The sequence below is a fragment of the Heterodontus francisci genome, chromosome 6, assembly GCF_036365525.1.
Source record: "Heterodontus francisci isolate sHetFra1 chromosome 6, sHetFra1.hap1, whole genome shotgun sequence".
Classification (NCBI taxonomy): Eukaryota; Metazoa; Chordata; class Chondrichthyes; order Heterodontiformes; family Heterodontidae; genus Heterodontus; species Heterodontus francisci.
This window is the reverse complement of record NC_090376.1, coordinates 5,616,096-5,625,447: the sequence shown is the minus strand read 5'-3', so window position 1 is coordinate 5,625,447 and position 9,352 is coordinate 5,616,096.

Genomic DNA, 9,352 nt, shown 5'->3' with positions numbered 1-9,352 from the left:
GCCACTGGGGCTGAACCAAAGCTGACACCTAAAGTTGAGGTGAATATCATAGATACAATTAAGGAGAAACTAGATAAACACGAGTGAGAAAGGAGTAGAAGGATGCGTTGATGGGGAGAGATGATATAGGGTGGGAGGAGGCTTGTGTAGAACATAAACATTGGGATGTACCAGTTCGGCTGAATGGCCCATTTCTGTGCTGTACATTCTATGTAATTCTATGCGATACTTGTCCTCCCCAGCACAGAAATGTCCTAATCTGAGCAGTCAAGCAGAGGCTTGGGAATTCCCTATGGGGGTAGGAGCAAGAGCGAGAATATCAGACTCAAAGCTATTTACCTTGGGATATTCCTGCCTTCATCCCAGTTGCTTGAACTAGAATGGCACTGGCAGCTATCTGCAGGGTTTCTCCAGAAAGGAAAGAGAAAGGATACCTTTCAGAATAGGGGAGGTTATTACAGGTGCACTATCAGGCGTAGGCTCAAGATTTACTTGATGGAGCATGTGGCCTCTGCCAGTGCTGCTGGCTGCGAATATGGTTTGGAACATCAGAGAACAGAGTCACACTTGGATGACTGTAGGTGCTTACTAGTACCAGTTTGGCTGAATGTGTCAGACTGGGCAATGGTCAAACAATTACAGGAAAACAACAGAGGAACTTTGCTAGAAAATATACCAACTGAAAGAAATAAAGGCAAGAAAAGAGTACCACTTTGCGTAAACCAATTGTGTATGCACGGGTGACATATATAGGTATGCCCATGCAATGTGTGTGCACATGTTGTCATGCAACATGTTGTCATGCGTGCGTCCGTAAGAATATAAAAAAATAGGAGCTGGAGTTGGCCATTTGGCTGTTCAAGCCTGCTCCCGCCATTCAACAAGTTCATGGCTGATCATCGACCTCAACTGCACCTTCCTGCACTATTGCCATATTACTTAATTCCCATAATACCCAAAAATCTATTGACTATCTTGAATATACTCAACAGCTGAGCATCCACATCTCTCTGGGGTAGAGAATTTAAAAGATTCACAACTCTTTAAGTGAACACAAGAAATAGGAGCAGGAGTAGACCATATGGCCCATCGAGCCTGCTCCGCCATTCAAAACGATCATGGCTGATCTTAGGATTCAACTCCACTTTCCCACCCATGCCATACCCCTTGATTCCCTGAGAGACCAAAAGTCTGTCTATCCCAGCCTTAAATGTATTCAATGATGGAGTATCCACAACCCTTGGGGGTAGAGAATTCCAAAGATTCACAACTCCTCATCTCAGTCTTGAATGATCAGCCCTTTATCCTGAGACTGTGCTCCCGTGTTTTAGATTCCCTGATCAGCGGAAATAATCTCTCAGCATCTACCCAATCCAGCCCCTTTAGGATCTTGTATGTCTCAATTAGATCCCCTCTCATTCTTCTAAACCCCAGATAATACAGGCCCAATTTACTTAGCCTCTCATCATAGGACAATCCCCTTATCTCAGGGACCAATCTAGTGAACCTTCACTGTACTGCCTCCACTACAAGTATATCCTTTCTTAAATGTGGTGTCCAAAACTGCACATAGTACTCTAGATGTGGTCTCACCAAAATGCTGTACAATTGTAGCAATACTTCCTTATTCCTGTACTCCAATCCCGTTGCAATAAAGGCCAACATGCCACTTGTCTTCCTAATTGCTTGCTGCACCTGCATGTTAACTTTCTGTGTTCCTTGTACAAGCACCCCCAAGTTTCTCTGAACATCAACACTTACAAGTTTCACACCATTTAAAAAACATTCTTCTTTTCTATTCTTATGACCCCCCAAAATGAATAGCTTCACACTTCCCTACATTATAGTCCATCTACCATCTTGTTGCCCACTCACTTAACCTGGCCATATCTCTTTTCAGCCTCTCTGTATCCTCACCATAGCTTACCTTTCCACCTAGCTTTGTATCATCAGCAAACTTAGATATATTACTATAATAAAAGCAAAATACTGCGGATGCTGGAAATCTGAAATAAAAACAAGAAATGCTGGAAATACTCAGCAGGTCTGGCAGCATCTGTGGAGAGAGAAGCAGAGTTAACGTTTCAGGTCAGTGACCCTTCTTCAGAACCAGCAAATATTAGAAATGTAAAAGGTTATAAGCAAGTAAAGCGGGGGTCGGGCAAGAGATAACAAAGGAGAAGGTGTAAATAGGACAAGGTCACAGAATAGCTGACCAGAAGGTCGTGGAGCAAAGGCAAACAATATGTTAATATATGTGTTGAAAGACAAAGCATTAGTACAGATAGGGTGTTAACAGACTGAAAATTGAACAGCTGCAAGTACAAACATGAAAAAACAATGGGTAAGCAAACTGAACAAACTAAGATGAAATAAAATAAAATAAACACCAAAAAAAAATTAAACAAAGGAAAAAGAAAAAAATAACTGAAAATAGAAGTAAAATGGAGCCCGTCGTGCTCTGAAATTATTGAACTCAATGTTCAGTCCGGCAGGCTGTAGTGTGCCTAATCGGTAAATGAGATGCGGTTCCTCGAGCTTGTGTTGATGTTCACTGGAACACTGCAGCAATCCCAGGACAGAGATGTGAGCATGAGAGCAGGGGGGAGTGTGTTGAAATGGCAGATACATTACTCTCTGTTTCTTCATCTAAGTCATTAATATAGATCATAAATAGCTGAGGCCCCAGCACTGATCCTTGTGGCACCCCACTATTCACTGTCTGCCAACTTGAGAGTGCCCCATTTATGCCCACTGTCTGCTTCCACCCCCAATGCCATGAGCCCTTATCTTACCAATTAACCTTTTGTGTGGCATCTTATCAAATGCCTTTTGGAAATCCAGGTATACTACTGATTCCCCTTTATCTACCCTACTAGTTACAACCTCAAAAAACTCTAATAAATTTGTCAAACCAGATTTCCCTTTAGTAAAACCATGTTGACTTGTTCTAATCATACTGTGCTCTTCTAAGTGCATTGTTAAGACTTCCTTAATAATAGATTCCAGCATTTTCCCAACGACTAATGTTAGCCTACTGGCCTGTAGTTCCGTTTTCTCTCTCCCTCCTTTCTTGAAAAGCAGTGTAATATTTGCCAACTTCCAATCTGATGGGACCTTTCCTGAATCTAAGAAATTTGGAAAATCATAGCTAGCACATCCACTATATCTGCAGCTATCTCTTTTAGAACCCTAGGGTGTAGGCCATCAGGTCCTGGTGATTTGTCAGATTTTAGTCCCTTAAGTTTCTCCAATACTTTTTCTCTGCTGATATGAATTTCCTTAATTTCCTCACACTTTTTAGCCCCTAGGTTACTGTCTATTTCTGGTATGTAACTTGTGTCTTCTACTGTAAAGACAGACACAAAATATTTGTTCAATGCCTCTGCCATTTCTTCATTCCCCATGATAATTTCTCCTGTCTCTGCTTCTAAGGGACCAACGTTAACTTTATCTACTCTCTTTTGATATACCTATCAAAGCTCTTACAATCTGTTTTATATTACTGGCTAGTTTACTCTCATATTCTATTTTTTCCTTTTTTATCAACTTTTTGGTGGCCCTTTGCTGATTCCAAAAACACTCCCAGTCCTCAGACAAAGAACAAAGAACAGTACAGCACAGGAACAGGCCATTCGGCCCTCCAAGCCTGCGCCAATCTTGATGCCTGCCGAAACTAACACCTTCTGCACTTCCGGGGCCCATTTCCCTCTATTCCCTTCCTATTCACATATTTGTCAAGATGTCTCTTAAACGTCGCTATCGTATCTGCTTCCACCACCTCCCCTGGCAGTAAGTTTCAGGCACTCACCACCCTCTGTGTAAAAAACTTGCCTCGCACATCCCCTCTAAACTTTACCCCTCACACCTTAAACCTATGTCCCCTAGTAACTGACTCTTCCACCCTGGGAAAAAGCTTCTGACTATCCACTCTGTCCATGCCGCTCATAACTTTGTAAACCTCTATCATGTCGCCCCTCCACCTCCATCGTTCCAGTGAAAACAATCCGAGTTTTTCCAACCTCTCCTCATAGCTAATGCCCTCCAGACCAGGCAACATCCTGGTAAACCTCCTCTGTACCCTCTCCAAAGCCTCCACATCCTTCTGGTAGTGTGGCGACCAGAATTGCACGCAATATTCTAAGTGTGGCCTAACTAAGACTTGCTACTCTTTTTTGCAACATTGTAAGCCTTTTCTTTTAAACTAATACTATCCTTAACTTCCTGAGTGAGCCACGAATGGGTCTTTCATTTTGAGTTTTTGTTTTTCAAAGGAATGTGTTTTTGTTGAACATTTCATTTTTAAAAAATTCGTTCGGGGGATATGGGCATTGCTGGCTAGGCCAGCATTTATTGCCCATCCCTAACTGTCCTTGAGAAATGGTGGTGAGCTAGCTTCTTGAACCGCTGCAGTCCCTTCATCAGAATGGAATGAAAGGTCATTGACCTGAATTGTTAAGTCTGTTTCTCTCTCCACAGATGCTGCCAGACCTGCTGAGTATTTCCAACATTTTCTATTTTTATTCACCTTCATAAATCCATGTTGACCCTGTTCAACCATATTATGATTTTCTAATTGCCCTGTTACCAAATCCTTAATAATACTAGCATTCTGCCTACTAATGATGTTTGGCTAACCAACCTAACATCCTGGTGGATCTCCTCTGCACCCTCTCCAGTGCAATCACATCTTTCCTATAGTGTGGTGACCAGAACTGTACACAGTACTCCAGCTGTGGCCTAACTAGTGTTTTATACAGCTCTATCATAACCTCCCTGCTCTTATATTCTATGCCTTGGCTAACTATGCCTATGCCTTCCTAACCACCTTACCTACCTGTGCTGCTGCTTTCAGTGATCTATGGACAAGTACACCAAGGTCCCTCTGCCCCCCTGTACTCCCTAGGGTCCTACCATCCATTGTATAGTCCCTTGCCTTGTTAGTCCTCCCAAAATGCATCACCTCACACTTCTCAGGATTAAATTCCATTTGCTCTGCCCATCTATATCGTCCTGTAATCTAAGGCGCAGTGGTTAGCACCGCAGCCTCACAGCTCCAGCGACCCGGGTTCAATTCTGGGTACTGCCTGTGTGGAGTTTGCAAGTTCTCCCTGTGTCTGCGTGGGTTTCCTCCGGGTGCTCCGGTTTCCTCCCACATGCCAAAGACTTGCAGGTTGATAGGTTAATTGGCCGTTATAAATTGTCCCTACTATAGGTAGTGGTAGGGAAATATAGGGACAGGTGGGGATGTGGTAGTAATATGGGATTAGTGTAGGATTAGTATAAATGGGTGGTTGATGGTCGACACAGACTCGGTGGGCCGAAGGGCCTGTTTCAGTGCTGTATCTCTAAACTAAACTAAAACTTTCCTCCTCACTACTTACGACACCACCAATTTTTGTGTCATCATGCTACCACTGTCCCTTTTTTTCCATGGGCTTTAACTTTGCTAAGAAGCCTGTTATGTGGTGCTTTATCTAATGTCTTCTGAAAGTCCATGTACACCACATCCACTCCACTACCTTCATCAACCCTCTCTGTTACCTTATCAAAAAAGTCAATCATGTTAGTCAAACACAATTTGCCTTTAAAAAATCAGTGCTGGATTTCCTTAATTAATCCAAGTGACTGTTAAATTTGTCCCGGATTATTGTTTCTAGAAGGTTAAACTGACTGACTTGTATACATTCCATGAACTCATTCGCCACAGTATTACTGCAAATTTGATTTGCTCAGTCTATAGGAAAATTAAACTTCACCATGTAACATGTGTGTGCTTATACACTTTCTTCTGTGTCGCTCTCAGAATCGTTTAGACTGTTTTCAGCTATCCGAGAACTGGATCTTACTGTGAATGGGCTGCGAAATCTACACGTGACCATGAAAGATTTTCCCCACTTGGAGGTAAATCATTCCTTTTAGGTTGCTGCCTGGTAGATATGTAACTTGCCTACTAAGCTGGCAGTAAAAGAACCATCAGATGGAACTCTAGGGCCAATTGGCAGTGGGAATTTTCCGAGGTTCCTCCTACTTCAGTTGCAAACCTTTCAGCTCAGCTGTTTAGGGCAGCAATGCCATTTCCTTATTCTCTTTGTATCATTCTGCTGATTATCTGTTAATCTCTGTATCACTTTGCCAATTGTTCTTCTCTGTGTAACGTTCTCTGGCTTGTTTGCTGTCTTTAAATTTGTGCTCACATGTTTCAGGTGCTGAATCTTTCCTACAACAACCTGTCTAACAATGATATTTTGGCACTGGGGATCATTCCTCAACTCAAAATCCTCCACTTGACTGGCAATGATCTGGAATCACTTCCCCCAGACCTGACGATACCCTCTGATCCCTTGGATTGGTATGTTTCTCGGGAAAGGTTCATAGAATTTTAATAGAGGTATTCAAATTATAAAGTGTTTTGATAGAGTAAATAAGGCAAAACAGTAAAGATTGCCAACATGGTCTGCTCACAGCTCAGTGACGATTTCTTACTACCGTGTGCATATACAGGTTGGGAGACCCCAAGCCGAGGTTTACTGCACTTGAGGTTCTGATGCTGGATGATAACAGATTATCTGACCCCAGTGTGTTTTCAAGCCTGGCCAATCTTCACAGGTAAGGAGCATTGTTGGATCGACTGTCAACCTCCTTCCTTCTATGTTTCACAACAGCCTGCTTCGAGTAAGCACAAGACACTTGATGGTAAAGTATATGGAACAAAATTTATTCATAAAATGCACAGTTGATCGATCTATGCCATACAAGAGAGTAGCTTTTTGATTTCCCCATCTTTCAAACTCTTTAACTAATTCCTGAAAATTATATTCCTTTATGCATCTAACTTTTCCTACTCCAAAGGCACATGTCACAGATAAGACCTCAGAATGTATCTGTTCTTGAATCTTTTGAGGACTAGTTTTATTAACAACTTATCTTCATAAACATCCCCTCAATAACTATAGTTAATTGATCCCTATCCCTATGCCTATGCTTATTACACTAGCCACTAAAGTTATACTTTAATCAGTCATGGTCAATGTTGTCCCAGTCACTCAATTCCTTAAACAAGCACTTCTTATAGATAATACTCAGACATGTGGAGCAGAAGATGAGCCATCCTTTCTGCCGTGTGCTATCCTGTTTATCTTAGAAAGCTGTTCATCAATAGTTTATATATCCTGCTCAGAGAAGAATAAATTATACATCAGGTGAGTGGGAGGGAAGGAATTGGTGTTCTCCTGGAGAGAGGAAGCATTTGTTATGAAGATTAGTTGGTGGGTTTGAACTGTCAAGAATAAAAAGTATGCGGGGTGGGGGTTGGGTGGATGGTGGGGGATGGCGGATGTTACTTTTAATTGCTGCTCCCTGTTCCGAAACGGGATGAAAAGGTCCATTTTAAAAAGATCATAGGAACACAGGAAATAGGAGCAGGAGTAGGCCGTTCGGCCCCTCGAGCCTGCTCCGCCATTCATGCTCTGGGGCATGGGTTCGAATCCCACCAGGCAAAACGTGGAATTTGAATTCAATTAATAAATCTGGAATTAAAAGCTGGTCTAATGGTGACCATGAAACCATGGTCTATTGTCGTAAAAACCCATCTGGTTCACTAATGTCCTTTAGGAAAGGAAATCTGCTGTCCTTACCTGTTCTGGCCTACACAGTTGATAAGGAATGAAGCCGTCAGACTGCCCGGCATTGACCTAGGCACTGGAAATGACAACGCAAACCCAGCCCTGTCGACCCTGCAAAGTCCTCCTGACTAACATCTGGGGGCTTGTGCCAAAGTTGGGAGAGCTGTCCCACAGACTAGTCAAGCAGCAGCCTGACATAGTCTTACTCACTGTTACGATCAGATGAGAAAGGGGTCTAGTGTTCCCTCTCAGCCTTCACCTAGTCTTACCGTAACAAGGTTTAATTTTAAACACATTGTATTTTTTTAGCTCCCTCTTAGTGAATCCTTGTTCACTAACTTTCAATTGTAAGGCAAAGAAACTGGCCAAACAGGTTTTCTTAGGTTTAAAGAAAAAAGGTTGAACTTTATTAAACTTAAACTCTAATTCAGTTAACGCCTATGGATACATGATGCACTCAAGCTAGCATGCATATGTGATACACACATGCAGATAGAGACAGAAAAGAGCAGAAGAAATAAAATGGAAAAGTTTGAGAAAATATCTGAAGATGGTTTTGGTTACTGTTCTTCGAGCTCGCTGTAAAGTCCTTGATTGTAGGTAGGTCTTGTTTTTCATTGGGGCCCAATATTCTTCTTAAACCTTGGTCAATGTCGGAGACTTTTCTCTCTTGAAGTTCATGTGTCCTCAGTGGGTCCAGAGGCTTGTGAGAAAGACATGGGAGCAGACAGGAGAAGTCTTGTCACTCCAGGAGCAAACAGTCTTTTTGAGTTCAGCCAGTTAGTCATGTGACAAGCTGGTTTAACCAGTCCTAGCTTTTGTGGATTGTATCACCTTAGCAGTCTCTGGAATTCTCTTCCTTACCCCTTCAATGTCTGGTGATCAAAATCCATTGTGTGTTGAATGTATCAGGGAATGGTCCTTTTGTCTCCACAAGCACTGTCTGTTAGTATGCAAATGTTTTTCAGCTGCATGTCTGGCAACCCTTGTAATAGGCCTTCTCTTCATCCTAGCAAGTTTAAAATCAATGTGCATATAACAAAATTAATATGTCTCATTCTTGGCAGGTGGGGGCCTGCATGACACCTCCACACCCAGCGGAATGAAATGCGATTTGAGAAAAGTGCATTTCATTAAAAAGGATCGAGAGAGAAAATATAAGATGCAGGAAAAACATACGTCTGTCTCTCTCAGTCATTCACATTCATTCATAAATCCTAAGACTTATTGCAGTCTGTCTTTTCTTGGTAACAGTGTTACTTTAAAACTGCCCTTTTTTGGCATCCCAAAAAACATGTGGTTCTTTGGGGAGGTTTTCTTCAGTTCGCCCATTTCCATGAATGCCTAGGGTGTCTTTGAGATGGTTAGGTTTAATTAGCCCTGAGTTGGATTTTCTTTTTCAGTAGAGTCAGTAGTGGGTGGGTCTATCCTGAACTCTCTTTCAGTGCTTTGCTGAGTCATGCAAAGGCTTTTGACTTCAGGGGATGTGTGGTTCTCTTTTTTTCAGACTGTGGGGGAGGATTCTTTGCTAACCTCACCTCCCCTTTGTACTCTGGGGCCCTCCTGCCTGCAGGTATTTGTGCAGACTCTACTGCACTGACCTGTGGCACTTTGACTAGGCGAGGCATCACCCTCACGGTTTCTCTGCCCTCTAGAGGTTCCTGTAAATGCTGTTAGCAACTCTGGTGGGGGTGCTTCTAGTGTCTTCATTTACATAGGAGGATGTG